This window comes from Balaenoptera physalus (assembly GCF_965194825.1).
Source record: "Balaenoptera physalus genome assembly, chromosome: 8".
NCBI classification, from domain to species: Eukaryota; Metazoa; Chordata; class Mammalia; order Artiodactyla; family Balaenopteridae; genus Balaenoptera; species Balaenoptera physalus.
This window is the reverse complement of record NC_138887.1, coordinates 9,200,127-9,215,505: the sequence shown is the minus strand read 5'-3', so window position 1 is coordinate 9,215,505 and position 15,379 is coordinate 9,200,127. Positions and strand designations below refer to the sequence as shown.

General features: G+C 45.1%; 1 protein-coding gene and 1 long non-coding RNA gene across 9 annotated transcripts in view; one reads left to right on the top strand and one right to left on the bottom strand.

The window, feature by feature from the left end:
- Positions 1–1,531: 1,531 nt before the first annotated feature.
- The window catches only part of LOC309665371, a 19,896-nt gene continuing 6,048 nt past the window's right edge, over positions 1,532–15,379 (bottom strand). The window contains exons 2-3 of the long non-coding RNA XR_014266362.1: positions 8,115–12,063; positions 1,532–1,679 (exon numbers count right to left, since the gene is read on the bottom strand). This is a non-coding gene — a long non-coding RNA (uncharacterized lncRNA). The remainder of the gene's footprint in view (positions 1,680–8,114; positions 12,064–15,379) is intronic.
- Positions 14,976–15,379, top strand: part of ZMIZ2 (zinc finger MIZ-type containing 2) — a 16,149-nt gene continuing 15,745 nt past the window's right edge. For 2 of the 8 annotated variants that reach the window (XM_082471533.1, XM_082471534.1), the window contains exon 1: positions 15,196–15,360. The gene's annotated coding sequence lies outside the window, so the exon portion shown is untranslated. Of the gene's footprint in view, positions 14,995–15,188; positions 15,361–15,379 lie in introns of those variants that run through there. The other 6 variants (XM_082471535.1, XM_082471541.1, XM_082471539.1 and 3 more) reach the window with 6 other exon arrangements.

Below are 15,379 nucleotides of genomic sequence, written 5' to 3'. Positions count from 1 at the left end.
AGCCTTAAGAACAGGCTTTAGCCACTCCCAATAGGGACAGTTTTATTTGTTCCTTTCCAATCTATATGCCCTTTATTCCCTTCTCTTGCCTTATTTCACTGACTAGAACTTACATCACTATGTTGAACAAGAGCAGTGAGAGAAGACATCCTTGCTTTCTTCCCAGTCTTAGGGAGAAAGCATTCGGTCTTTCATCATCAAGTATAACGTTAGCTGTAAGTTGTTTGCAGATACTCTTTAACAAGTAAAGGAAGTCCCCCCATATTACTATTTTTCTGGGAGTTTTTGCCATAAATAGGTGTTGAATTTTGTCAAATGCTTCATCTGCATCAACTGATACAACCATATGATTTTTTTTCTTCATTAGTCTGTTATACTGATTTTTGGACATTGAACAAGCCTTGGATTCCTGGAACAAACCCCACTTTGTCAGGGTATATAATTGTTTTTTATATACTGCTGAATTCTATCTGATAATATTTTGTTAAGGATTTTATATCTATATTCATGAGGGATATTGGTCTGTAGTTTTCTTTTTTTGTACCATCTTTTGTCTACTTTGGTATCAGGGTAATACTGGATTCAGAAAATGAATTGGGATGTGTTTCCTCTTTTGTTTTCCGGAAGTATTTATGTAGAACTGGTGTTAATTTTTCTTCAGATGTTTAGTAGATATGTCCAGTTAAACCGTCTTGGCCTGGACACTTATTTTTCGAGAGTTTTTAAATTATGAATTCAATTTATTTGATAATTATAGGCCTATTAAAATAACTATTTCATATTGGATGAATTATGGTAGATTGTGATTTTCAAGGAATTGTTTATTTTTTCTAAGTTGTCAAACTTATGTGTGTGGAGTTGTTCATAATATTTCCTTATTTTCCTTTTGATGCCTGCAGAGCCTGTAGTGATTTCCCTTATTCCAGTCCCGATATTGGTAATTCGTTTCTTCTCTCTTTCTTTTCTTTCAGTCTTGCTAGAGGTTTGTCAATGTTATTGATCTTTTCAAGGAACCATATTTTAGTTTCATTGATTTTCTCTATTGTTTTTCTGTTTTCAGGTTCATTGATTTCTAGTCTTATCTTTAAATTTTAATTCCTTCTATTGATACTTGCTTTGGGTTTATTTTGCCCTTCTTTTTCTAGGTTCTTGAAGTGGGAGTATAGATTATTGGTTTGAGAATTTTTTTCTTCTCTCATGTATGCATTTGCTTTTTAAAAATTTCATTTTTTTTTTAATTAATTAATTTATTTATTTATTTTTGGCTGTGTTGGGTCTTCGTTTCTGTGCCAGGGCTTTCTCTAGTTGTGGCGAGCGGGGGCCACTCTTCATCGCGGTGCGCGGACCTCTCACTATCGCGGCCTCTCTTGTTGCAGAGCACAGGCTCCAGACGCGCAGGCTCAGTAATTGTGGCTCACGGGCCCAGTTGCTCTGCGGCATGTGGGATCTTCCCAGACCAGGGCTCGAACCCGTGTCCCCTGTATTGGCAGGCAGATTCTCAACCACTGCACCATCAGGGAAGCCCCATTATTTTTTATTGAAGTATATGCATTTACTTCTGTAAATTTCCTTCTCAGCACTGCTTTAGCTGTGGCTCACAAATTTTGATATGTTGTATTTCCATTTTCATTGAGTTTGGTGTATTTTTAAATCTCCCTTAATGTAAGCTGGTGCAGCCACTGTGGAAAACAGTATGGAGGTTCATCAGAAAACTAAAAATAGTATTACCTTATGATCCAGCAATCCCACTCCTGGGCATATATCCAGACTATAATTCAAAAACATACATGTATACTTATGTTCATAGAAGCAGTATTCACAATAGCCAAGATGTGGAAACAACCTAAATGTCCATCGGCAGATGAATGGATAAAGAAGGTGTGATACATATATACAATGGAATATTACTCAGCCATAAAAAGAATGAAATAATGTCATTTGCAGCAACATGGATGGACCTAGAGATTATCATACTAAGTGAAGTAAGTCAGACAGGGAAAAACAAATATCATATGATATCACTTACACGTGGAATCTACAGTATGACACAAATGAACCTATCTATGCAACAGAAACAGAATCATGGACATAGAGAACAGACTGGTGGTTGCCAAGGGGGAAGGGGTTGGGGGAGGGATGGAGTGGGAGGTTGAGGTTAGCAGATGTAAGTTTTATATATAGAATGGATAAACAACAAGGTCCTACTGCATAACAAGTCCCGGGAGCATGGAGTCTTAACCACTGGGCCACCAGGGAAGTCCCAAGACTTTCTCTTTCGGGACTTCCCTGGTGGTCCAGTGGTTAAGAATTCGCCTTCCAATGCAGGGGATGTGGGTTCGATCCCTGGTCAGGGAACTAAGATCCCACATGCCATGGAGCAACTAAGCCCACGTGCTGCAACTACTGAGCCCATGTGCTCTAGAGCCCATGTGCCATAACTAGAGAGCCCGCATGCCACAACTACTGAGCCTGTGCATTCTGGAGCCCATGCGCCACAACTAGAAAAGCCTCTGTGCCACAATGAAGAGCCCATGCACCACAACGAAAATCCCACATGCACAACTAAGACCCGATGCAGCCAAATAAATAAATTAGTTAATTAATTTTTTAAAAAACTTTCTCTTTAAGCCATGGATTATTTAGAAATGTGTCATTCCATGTTATCTTTCTGTTATTGATTAGTTTGATTCCATTGTGGTTAGAGAAATTCCCTCTGTATGATTTCAGTACTGCTAAATTTGTTGAAATTTGTTTTATGGCCGATGATATGGTCTATCTTGGTATGTGTTCCATGGGCACTTGAAGAAAATGTGCATTCTGTTTTTGTTGGGTGAAGTGTTCTATAAATGTTCATTAGATCCTGTTGGTTGATGGTGTTGTTGAGTCCTTCTGTATCCTTGCTGATTTTCTGTCTATTTTTCAATCAACTCTTGAGAGAGATGATAAAGTCTCCAACTATAATGATGGATTTGTCTATTCTTCTTTCAATCTTATCAGTTTTTTATTCACATATTTTGCAGCTCTGTTGTTTGGTGCATGCACACTTAGGATTGCTATGTTTTCCTTGTGGATTGACCCTTTTTTCATTATATAATGTGTCTCTCTGGCTCTGGTCATTTTCTTTGCTCTAAAGTCTGCTTTATCTGATAATAATATAGCCACTCCTGCTTTTCTTTGATTAATATTTGAATTTATATGTATGTCTTCCATTCTTTTACTTTCAATCTGCTTACAAGTTATTTTTTAAGTGAGTTTCTTGTAGATAGCATATGGTCGGGTCGTGTATTTTTTAATCCACTCCTCCAATCTCCATATTTTAATTGGTATATTTAGACCATTTACATTTAATGTAATTGTTACTAAGTTAGAGCTTAAGTTTTCCCCTGCCCTCCTGTGGGTTAAAAACTTTTTTTATAATTTCATTTTTTAAATCCATGGTGTTTTTTTACCATTGGTATTTATCTATGGTATAGCTTTTTTAGTGGTTGCTCTGGGTATCACATTATATATACATAAATTATCACAATCTACTGGTGTCATCATTTTATCAGTTCATGTGACGTGTAGAAAAATGTACCTTCCTTTACATCCCTTTACCCTCTCCATTTATAATATATTTATCTTAAATATTTCCTCTACATACATTTAGAACCACATCAGACAGTGTTATCAGTTTTGCTTCAACCACCAAAAATACTTTAGAAGACTCAAGAGGAGAAAGAAATTCTATTTTATTTAACAACATTTTTGGCTTTCTGTGTTATTTTTTCCTTCCTGGTGTTCTTAGATGTCTTTATCATTTCCTTTCTGATTAGAGAACTTCTTTTAGCTGTTCTTTTAGGGTAGGTCTATTGGTGATAAATTCTCTTAGTTCTCCTACATCTGAGAACGTATTGACTGCCTCTTAATTCCTAAAGGACATTTTTGCTAGATATAGAATTCTGAGTTAACAGTTCTTTTCTTTCAGTACTTGAAAAATGTTGTGCCACTTCCTTCTAGTCTCCATGGTTTCTGATAAGAAATCCTCTCTCATATTAATTGCCTTGCCACTTTGAACAATTTTTGTCTTTAGTTTTTAGAAGTTTGCTTATGGGAGTTCCCTGGTGGTCTAGTGGTTAGGATTTGGTGCTCTCACAGCCATGGCCCAGGTTCAATCCCTGGTCAGGGAACTGAGATCCCACAAGCTGTGCAGCATGGCCATAAAAAACAAAAAAGAAGTTTGCTTATGATGTGTCTTGACATTCATTTCTTGGGGTTTATTCACTTTGGGATTTGCTCACTTTCTTGAATCTGTAGATTTATGACTTTCATTATATTTGGGGTGTTTTTAGCCATTATCTCTTTGACTACTTTTTCAGCTGCCCTCTTTCTCCTCTTCTTCCAGGACTCATGAAAACGAATGTTAGATCTTTTTTTTTTTTTTTTTTTTTTATTTTTGGCTGCTTTGGGTCTTTGCTGCTACGTGTTGGCTTTCTCTAGTTGCGGCGAGTGGGGGCTACTCTTCATTGTGGTGCACGGGCTTCTCATTGTGGTGGCTTCTCTTGTTGCGGAGCACAGGCTCTAGAGCACAGGCTTCAGTAGTTGTGGAACGTGGGCTCTAGAGCACAGGCTCAGTAGTTGTGGCGCACGGGCTTAGTTGCTCTGCAGCATGTGGGATCTTCCCGGACTAGGGCTCAAACCCGTGTCCCCTGCTTTGGCAGGCAGATTCTTAACCACTGCACCATCAGGGAAGGCCCAGATCTTTTGTTATATTCCCTGAGGTTCTGTTTATTTTTTTTCAGTCAATTTCCTCTCTGTTGTTCAGATTGGGTAATTTCTATTGTTCTCCCTTTTGGCTCCCTGATCCTCTGTCCTCTCCATTCACCATTAAGCTTATCCATTGAGGTTTTTTTTTTTTTAAGATTTATTTATTATTTATTAATTTATTTTTATTTATTTTTGGCTGCATCGGGTCTTAGTTGCAGCACACAGGATCTTCCTTGAGGCATGCAGGATCTTTCTTTGGAGTGCACAGGCTTCTCTCTAGTTGTGGCGTGCGGGTTTTCTCTTCTCTAGTTGGGGCGCCCAGGTTCCAGAGCACGTGGGCTCTGTAGTTTGTGGCACACGGGCTCTCTAGTTGAGGCATGCAAGCTCAGTAGCTGTGGCACGTGGGCTTTGTTGCCCCGCGGCATGTGGGATCTTAGTTCCCTGACCAGGGATCGAACCTGTGTCCCCTGCATTGTAAGGCGGATTCTTTACCACTGGACCACCAGGGAAGTCCCATCCATTGAGTTTTAAAATTTCAGTTATTATGTTTTTTACTTCTAAATTTTCCACTGGGTTCTTCTTTACATCTTCTATTTACTTGTTGGGGCTTTCTATTTTTCAAATTTGTTTCAAGAATGTTCATAATTTCTTGTTAAAGCATTTTTACAATGGATACTTTAAATCTTTGTCAGATAATTCTAACATCTCTGTCATCTTGCTATTAGCATCTGTTGATTGTCTTCTTTATTTATTTATTCATTTATTTTTGGTTGCATTGGGTCTTTGTTGCTGCAAGTGGGCTTTCTCTACTTGTGGCGAGCAGGGGCTACACTTAGTTGCGGTGCACGGACTCTAGGTGCACAGGCTTCAGTAGTTGTGGCACGTGGGCTCAGTAGTTGTGGCGTACGGGCTTAGTTGCTCCATGACATGTGGGATCTTCCTGGCCCAGGGATCTAACCCGTGTCCCCTGCATTGGCATGCAGATTCTTATCCACTGAGCCACCAGGGAAGCCTGTGTCGATTGTCTTCTTAAATGTAGTTTGATATCTTCCTGAGTCTTGGTAGGACAAGTGATTTTTTATTGAAAACTAGACCTTTTGAGATTATGTTATGAGACTTTGGATCTTATTTAAATCTTTTATTTAAAATGTCTTCTTCTTATATCACTTCAGCCAGAGATGGGAGAGTATCTCCTTATTATTGCAAGGTAGGTGTTCCCCACTGGTTCTCCATTGACACCCTATGAGAGAGGTCTCCTTATTATTGCTGGGTGGATTGAGAGTTCCTGTTCCCCACTAGGCTTCCACTTTTACCTCCCTGGCTGGGAGGGGTATGAGAATCTTGCTAATCCCACATGGCCTCCACTGATATTTTTACTACCGCTGGGGAATGAGTGGGGAAGAAGTTGCTCCCAGGACTGAGCCTGGGGCTGGCTGTCTCTGGGCGGGGAAGGTGCTACTGTGACTAGAGTCGGTCAGGACTGCCCTTGACAAGCACAGGCTGAGTCAGGGTGTCTGGGGAGGAGAGGGGAGGAACAGCCAGTCTGGAGAAAGGGGAGGTGGCTCCAGGGAGATGAGCAGTCCCGGAACAATGGTCTGCTCACCAGTTTTAGGTGGGAGGCACTGATGGACCTTTTGCAGGAAAGGAGACCTTTGAGTCCTCGAGAACCAGAGCACCGCAGGAGCACATGAGTTTCTAGTGGCTGCTGTAACAAATTACAGTAAGTCCCCTACATATGAACCTTCAAGTTGTGAACTTTCAAAGATGTGAACGTGCATGCCAGCCCTGGTATGCCAGCTGTTCTACTGTATTACTGTACTTTTCAAAGTACTGTACTGTAAGATTAAAAATGATTTATTTGTTGTGTTTGTTTTTTATGTACATATAATTTGTGTGAAAAGTATTATGAACCTATTACAGTACAGTACCGTATAGCCGATTGTGTTAGTTGGGTACCTAGGCTAACTTTCTTGGACTTACGAACAGATTGGACTTAACAAACGTGCTCTTGGAACACAACTCATTCGTATGTAGGGGACTTACTGTACCACAAACCAGGGCGGAGAAAAACAGGAACTCAGTGTCTCACAGTCTGGAAGCCAAAGTCTGAAAGCAAGGTGTTGGCAGGGCTGCACTACCTCTGGAGGCTCTAAGGCAGGATTTTCAGCTTCCAGGTTGGTGGCCTCGTGACTCCAGTTTCGGCTCTGTGGTCACATTGCTGTCTGTGTCTCTGTCTCTAAACTCCCCGGCCTCTCTCTGATGCTTTCAGAGACCACCTGGCTAATGCAGGATATACTCCTCTCACAACTTACACCTATTGCCATATGAGGTGATATTCACAGGGACTAGGATGTGGACATGTCTTTGGGGGCCACCATTCCGCCCACTGCATGGAGCTACACCCAAGGACAAGAAGGGGGTACGGGGCTTCCCTGGTGGCGCAGTGGTTGAGAATCTGCCTGCCAGTGCAGGGCACACGGGTTCGAGCCCTGGTCTGGGGAGATCCCACATGCCACGGAGCAACCGGGCTCGTGAGCCGCAATTGCTGAGCCTGCGCGTCTGGAGCCTGTGCTCCGCAACAAGAGAGGCCGCGATGGTGAGAGGCCCACGCACCGCGATGAAGAGTGGACCCCACTTGCCACAACTAGAGAAGCCCTCGCACAGAAACGAAGACCCAACACAGCCATATATAAAAATAAATTAATTAATTAAAAAAAATTGAAAAAAGATTATTTAAAAAAAAAAAAGAAGGGGGTATGATAAGCAGATGAGGTAGGGGGTCCTGGAGAAAAAGAACCAGGCATTGGACTTCCCTGGTGGCGCAGTGGTTAAGAATCCGCCTGCCAATGCAGGGGACACGGGTTCGAGCCCTGGTCCAGGAAGATCCCACATGCCGCGGAGCAACTAAGCCCATGCGCCACAACTACTGAGCCTGTGCTCTAGAGCCCGCGAGCCACAACTACTGACCCCGTGAGCCACAACTACTGAGCCCGCGAGCCACAACTACTGAAGCCCGCACGCCTAGAGCCCGTGCTCCGCAACAAGAGAAGCCACCGCAATGAGAAGCCTGTGCAGCACAACGAAGAGTAGCCCCCGCTCGCCGCAGCTAGAGAAAGCCCGCACACAGCAACGAGGACCCAATGCAGCCAAAAATAAATAAATAAATACATTTAAAATTTTTAGAAAAAGAGCCAGGCATGGCATTCTTGACATAAGAGAAGCAATTTTTTACTTTAGCCATTTTGTGATCTAAGCCTGGCCACAGAGCTTGCCCTTAAACAGTTCTCAGTAATAATGATCTTAAGGGAAAAAAAAGATCAAACTGTTATCAGGCAAGAGAAGTAACAATAGCAAAGATAACAAATCACCTGTTATCCAGACTCCCAGTTCTGCTTCTTTGGTAAAGACTGGCCTGAAGCACTTTCTTGAGCCATTTTGCAGAATTTAATTCCCCCTCAGGTGCTCAACCACTAGATCAACAGGAACCTAAGGTTAATGATGATGGTGACGTCTTCTGAGCCTCGTGACTTCAATCAAATAAAGTTTGGACTCTGTCCACTGCCCAAGCCGCTACACGAACATGCATGTGCTCTTAGCTTCAAACTTCCCCAGTTTTGCTCTTCGGGGAGAAACTGTGTACGGTCAGGCCACTCAAGGTGGCCGTTCTCTTGCTCTCTGTCCATCCCCAGCTCGACCAGTGCCTGCTTCACTTACATGCTGCTCACAGAACTGACCTTCCTACTTGCTCCAAGCCTCTGCTAATGATTGTTCTTATCAAAGGGGCGGTGAGGGGCGTGCCCCTCTGCTGGTTTCCCTGGTAACCGATGAGCCAATCTGACTCATCAATTCCCCCTGTAACTGGCAACCTCCCCCGCCCCCGCCCACCTCCAGAGCGTCGACTTCCGCCAAGTCCAGCACGCCCGGGGGGGAGTCTTTCCGGGACCTTGCTTTAGAACTGTAAGCTCCCCCATCCATTAAACCATTGCTGTCTCTGTGGCTGACTCCGGGCTGTTTCTCAGGTCTTGAATCTGAGCAGGTGCAGGCCTTGTAGGCCTGCCTGTGGGATGTAGCCCCACATATATATTCCTTGAGGAGGAACTAGGACTGTTTTTCATCACTGAACTGTTGTTTCTTGATTGCTTCTCCCTTGTCCCTACACTCCCTCACTATCCTTAAGATTTTTAATTACTGAGACCTGTTCAAGACCAAGCATTCTGGTCTGGCTTAGATCACAAAATGGCTTAAGCCAAAATCGTCTTCTCTTATGTCAAGAAAGCCATGCCTGGTTCTCTTTCTCTGGGATGCCCTAACCTATCTGTTTACGTGGAGAGTCTGACAGTAGCTCCTGGCTGTGGTCCCCCCTCACCGGATGAGTCAGAACTCTCAAAACAGGATATTGGTGCTCTACCCTGCTTGATTGGTTTCAGTTTCCTATTGCCTATAAGGAAAATCATGAAGCACCTATCAAATAAAGTAGGCAGTCATCAAGAGTATTTTAAAGAATTTTAAATAGTTTTTACCAAATCTACAAATAATGCATCCATCCTTACTCACAATTTGGCTTATTCCTTCCTATCATTTCTTAATGCCTTTAAAAATACTTTTTGTAGATTTCCCAGCTAACGCTTCGCCACATTCCTTTATTTCTATCTACACACACTTAGTTGTTTTGGTTTAATCATGTGAGCTTTAGTTGCTGACCTCATGACCCTTCACCTTAAATACTCCTTGACAGTCTCCTAAGAAGAAAGGCATTTTCCAAGCCCACAATGCAGCATCCATTCAACGCTATTATCTCATCTCTGGCCCTTATTCAAATTTCCCTAAGTGTCCCAATAATGTCTTTTTTTTTTTTTTACCTTTTTCTCTCTTTTTAAAAATTTATTTATTTATTTATTTTTGGCTGCGTTGGGCCTTCATTGCTGCGCACGGGCTTTCTCTAGTTGCAGCGAGCAGGGGCTACTCTTCGTTGCGGTGCTCAGGCTTCTCGTTGCAGTGGCTTCTCTTGTCGTGGAGCACGGGCTCTAGGCGCGCGGGCTCCAGTAGTTGTGGCTCGTGGGGTTTAGAGCACAGCTTCAGTAGTTGTGGCGCACGGGCTTAGCTGCTCCGCGGCATGTGGGATCTTCCCGGACCAGGGCTCGAACCCACGTCCCCTGCATTGGCAGGTGGATTCTTAACCACTGCGCCACCAGGGAAGCCCCCCAATAATGTCTTTTTCCTCCATCCAGGGTCCAGTCAAGGATCATGGCACTGCATTTACTTCTTGGTCTTTCTGGTGTCCTTGAAATAGAGCAGGACCCTGTGGGGCCCTCTAGGGTACAAAAGCCTTTGCATGTCCCCCGTTTCTTATTTATAGGAAAAAGGCTTCAGCCTCCTAGACCTTCCCTGAGTTCCAAAGGGCAGATTCAAACAGTTACTAATTACGGGAGTGAATGAATGCAGAAACAAAGGAAAGGCAGTCAAGAAAAACTAGTGAAGCCATGGGGCAGAGTCCCGACTCCTCCTGGGGTGGAGGGAGGGGGGATGTGCCTAGCAATCTGAAACAGATCTCTGACTTCTTCTACAGGAGCTCGGACCCACACCCTGGTGGAGGATGGTAACTTCAGGCTGAGCACAAGTACATAGACCCCAGACTGGTTGGAACCAGAAGGCTGATGTTTCAGATTCCTGGAACACCACCCTGCTACCTCACCACTAACCAATCAGAAGAAAGTCACACACCCTGCAGCCCTCCCCCCCCCCCCAAATTTTGCCTAGAAAAACTCACCTTGCATGTTTTTTGCAATAAACTTTGCTCTGCTCCAAACTCTGACTTTTCGGTTTGTTCCGCCTCACTGTGCGTTGGGCACAAGAACTTGGGTTCAACAACATCCTCTGACCTAGACCATTTCTCCAGACCTGACATTTCTTAAGAGTCCAGGTCAGTTCTGGAGGCTGACCCCTGTACGGACTAGACCAGTGGTTTTCTCATGATTCGATTCAGGTTGAACCTTTCTGGCTGGAACTTCCAAATGCAGTTTTCCGTGTCAACACTGAGCATCGCACCAAGGGCATAGGATGTCAGCTGGTCCCACACTTGGTGATGCTGACTTGGTTAACGTAGTGTCTGATCCATGTCTTTATTGTAAAGGTACCTTTCTCTACTCATAATGATTAGTGGCTTGTGGAAGACTCTCTGCTCCATAAATGTTTTTTATCAGCTAGCATCATACAACTTTGTATCCTGTTTTTCTTTTCTTTTCTTTCTTTCTTTCTTCTTTGGCCACGATCCCACGGCATGTGGGATCTTAGTTCCCCGACCAGGGATAGAACCCATGCCCCCTGCAGTGGAAGTGTGGAGTCTTAACCCCCGGACCACCAGGGAAGTCCCTCTCATACCTTTAAATATTTCAAAAATGTGATTTTGGGTGCTGCATAAATTCCAGCCTATGGGGGTGTTTTACTAAACTATCACCTAGGAGAATTGAACTGTTGGCTTACTAATGAACGCTCCACAACAGTGGGATTTTTGTCTGTTTTTCTAGCTGCCACATTTCCAGCAATGAGAACAGTGTCTGGCAAATAGAAGCTCAACAAAAGTTTGTTGAATGAATGAATACAGCTTGTGTCTAATTTTTCAATATCATAGATAATGCCACAGCAAACATCCTTTTATATAAATCTTTGCGGCGTTTATTTTATGAGGATCACAGATAATGATAATAAGAAGGGAAATGTTTGTTAATAGAGTGAATAAATAAGGATGCAAAACCACATAAAGGCTATAATCTCCAAACCACACAGATATGCAGAGAGAACCATCAGAGATAAAATAGACCAAAATAACAGGGATTTCTCTCTCAACATTTGGACGGTGGAAGGTTTTGATTTGTTATGAACATTTTTCTGTATTCTCTACAATTAGAATATGTTGCAAAAAAAGTAGCAGTTTTTTCTTTTTCTTTTTTTTTTAAATTAATTAATTTATTTTTGGCTGTGTTGGTTCCTCGTTTCTGTGCGAGGGCTTTCTCTAGTTGCGGCAAGTGGGGGCCACTCTTCATCGCGGTGCGCGGGCCTCTCACTATCGCGGCCTCTCTTGTTGCTGAGCACAGGCTCCAGACGCGCAGGCTCAGTAATTGTGGCTCGTGGGCCTAGTTGCTCCGCGGCATGTGGGATCTTCCCAGACCAGGGCTCGAACCCGTGTCCCCTGCATTGGCAGGCAGATTCTCAACGACTGCGCCACCAGGGAAGCCCGTTTTTTCTTTTAAAAGTTAGTTTTGCAAGCCGAGAACATGTCAAACTATTGTGCTTAAGAGCCATTCATAATAACTGAAGGTCCTGGTTAAAAAACAAATTCAGGTTTAGGCCACATTCACTGCAGGAAAGAGCAGGCCCACAGAAGCCCCCATGCTGTGCTAGGCGGGCCACATGTAGAATATTGTGTTCCCTTCTCTGTGTCACTTTTATTTTTTTAATTTTTACTTTTTAAAATTATTTTTGGCTGCATTAGGTCTTAGTTGCGGCATGTGGGACCTTCATTGCGGCATGCAGGCTCTTTCATTGTAGCATGTGGGCTCTTCGTTGTGGTGTGTGGGCTTCTCTCTACTTGTGGCGTGTGGGTTTTTCTCTCTCTAGTTGTAATGGGCGGGCTCCAGAGTGCTTGGGCTCAGTAGTTGTGGCGCGCCGGCTTAGTTGCCCCATGGCATGTGGGATCTTAGTTCCCCGACCAGGGTTCTAACCTGCGTCCCCTGCACTAGAAGGGGACCACTGGACCACGGGGGAAGTCCCTCAGTGTCACTTTTAAAAGGATACTGTCTAACTGTCGTGCATTTGAAGGAGAGTGGCCAATCCGAATGGGGTCTGGAAATCCTGTGGCTGTTAACACTTAAAGAACTGGGCGTGTTTGTCTTCCAACAGCAGATTCCAAGGGAGTAAGTTTCTTCTAATACCTGAAGAGCTGTCAAATACCAAAATGAGGATTCTCATTTTATACAGTTGTAGAAGGGAGATTTTAGGGAGGCAGATTTTTTTCCAGTAAATAAGGGAGACTTTTTTTTTTGGCTGCGTGGCTTTCAGAATCTTAGTTCCCTGACCAGGGATTGAACCTGCGGCCCCTGCAGTGGAAGAGCAGAGTCTTTTATATTTATTTATTTATTTATTATTTATTTTTGGCTGCGTTGGGTCTTCATTGCTACATGCAGGCTTTCTCTAGTTGCGGCCAGCAGGGGCTACTCTTCGTTGCGGTGCGTGGGCTTCTCATTGCAGTGGCTTCTCTTGTTGCGGAGCATGGGCTCTAGGTGTGCGGGCTTCAGTCGTTGTGGCACGTGGGCTCAGTAGTTGTGGCACACGGGCTCAGTAGTTGTGGCGCACGGGGTTAGTTGCTCCGCGGATCTTCCCGGCCCAGGGATCGAATCCATGTCCCCTGTGTTGTCAGGCAGATTCTAACCACTGCGCCACAGGGAAGTCCCAGAAGAGCGGAGTCTTAACCACTGGACCTCCAGCAAAGTCCCCTAAGGGAGACTCTTCTAACAATTCACATAATCAAAGATGGGAGTGGGCACCAAACAGCATCTCCCAGTGGCACTGGGAGGAGGTAACAGAGCTGCCCGCAGAGTTCAAATGCAGCACCCTGGTGTGGCCACTTCTGGCCTCTTCCAGGAACGTGCCTGCAACTCCCCCAAACTCACAGCCTCTTGGAGGCAGAAGAGGGTCAGGTTCCATGGGGCCTGCCTCCCCCTTCACGCTGTCTCTTCTCTGGGCCAGCTCTCTAGAGAATTCCCCCCTCCCATTTCCCAGCATTCCCATCCTCCGGTCTTGCTTTATTTTTCTTCCTAACCCTTGCCCTGATGGAAACATTGTTACCTGGTGAGTCATTTCCTTCTCTTTGTCCCTTCTAGTGGGGCCAGAGAGGACTTTCAAACGTGGTCACTGGGGCATTCAGAGCACAGATCAGTGACTGGCACACAGCAGGCCGGCCATATTTGTTCAATGAAGTAATGGTTCTCAAAGGATACAGAGCACAGGGTTCAGATAGCCTTGAGGGAAGAAATTTCAGCAATATTAAAAGTTAATTGTGGGACAAGCCACAACTACGGAGCCCGCATACCACAACTACTGAAGCCCACGTGCCTAGAGCCCGTGCTCCGCAACAAGAGGAGCCCCCGCTGGCCGGAACTAGAGAAAGCTCCCGCTCAGCAACAAAGACCCAATGCAGCCAAATTAAATAAATAAATAAATAAAACTGAAGAATTGTTTAAAAAAAAAAAAGTTAATTGTGGGACTTCCCTGGTGGTTCAGTAACTAAGGCTCTGCACTCCCAATGCAGGAGGCCGGGTTGGATTCCTGGTCAGGGAACTAGATCCCACATGCCACAACTAAAGTTCTCACACGGCACAACAAAGTTGCCATATGCCACAACTAAGACGCGGTGCAGCCAAATAAATAAAAATTTTAAAAAAAGTTAATTGTGAGGCATCCATTGATAGAGGAATGGATAAACAAAATGTGGTATACACACACAATGAAATATTATTCAACCTTAAAAAGGAAGGAAATTATGCCAGCTGCAACATGGATGAAACTTCAGGACATAAGCCAGTCACAAACAAATACTGTATGATTCCACTTCTATCGGGTCCCTAGAGTAGTCAAATTCAGAGACAGAAAGTAAAATTGTGGGTGGGAAGGGGATGAGGAATTATTGTTTGATGAGAACAGAGTGTCAGTTTTAGGAGATGAAAAAGCTATGGAGATGGATGGTGGTAATGGATACACAACAGTGGGGAACGTGCTTAATGCCACTGTACACTTACAACTGGTTAAGATGGTAAACTTTGATATTGTATTTTACCACAATAAAAAAATTGTGGGTAATCGGGAGAATGTGGTCTTCCTAAAGGAAGGGTAGAAAATAGTTGCAAATAAAGGCTGCTAATAGCATATGAAGATGCCAACTGATCAGAGGTTGCTTCATCTGGCTAGAACTCGAGTGACTTTTAGAATGCTTCAACAGGGCCGCCCTCTGGGAAGAGGGAAGAACAGCGAGGAAAGTGACTTGTTTGGTTCCGTGCGGTTTTCCTTACAAGACCCCTCCCAGAAGTGGCCGGTTGACACCGGGTCACCTCCGCAGGCCCCGCCCTCTTCTAGGCCCCGCCCCGTCCCACCCCTCCTCCTGGACCCGCCCTCTTCCTGGACCCGCCTCCTCCGCCCCGCCCCGGCGGAGAACGAAGAGGAAGCGCGGGTGACTCTGCAGACGCCGCGTTTGGAAAGGTGTGAAGAGGGCGGGGAGCGCAGGTCGCCCCCAACCCGCCCTCCCTCTCCGCCCCGCCCCCGCCCCGCCCCCTCCCGGCCCGCCGCCCGGCCCGCCGCCCTGGCCTGCGCAGGCCCGCGGCCACTCGCTCCTGAGCGCCGGCTCGGGGCTCCACTGCTCTGGCCTGGGGGCGGGGCCGGCGCGCGGCGTCATGCATATGCATGAGCAGCGCGGCGGCTCCATTGTGCCCTCGGAGCGGGCGGCGGCGAGATGGCGCGGACGGTGGCGGCCCCGGGGCGGCGGGCGGCGCTGAGGGCGGGCTGAGCGCATGGAGCGGCGCGGACCGGGTGCCGCGGCGGCGAGGGGCCGGGCCGGGCCGCTTGGAGGTGAGCGGACCGGGCGGGC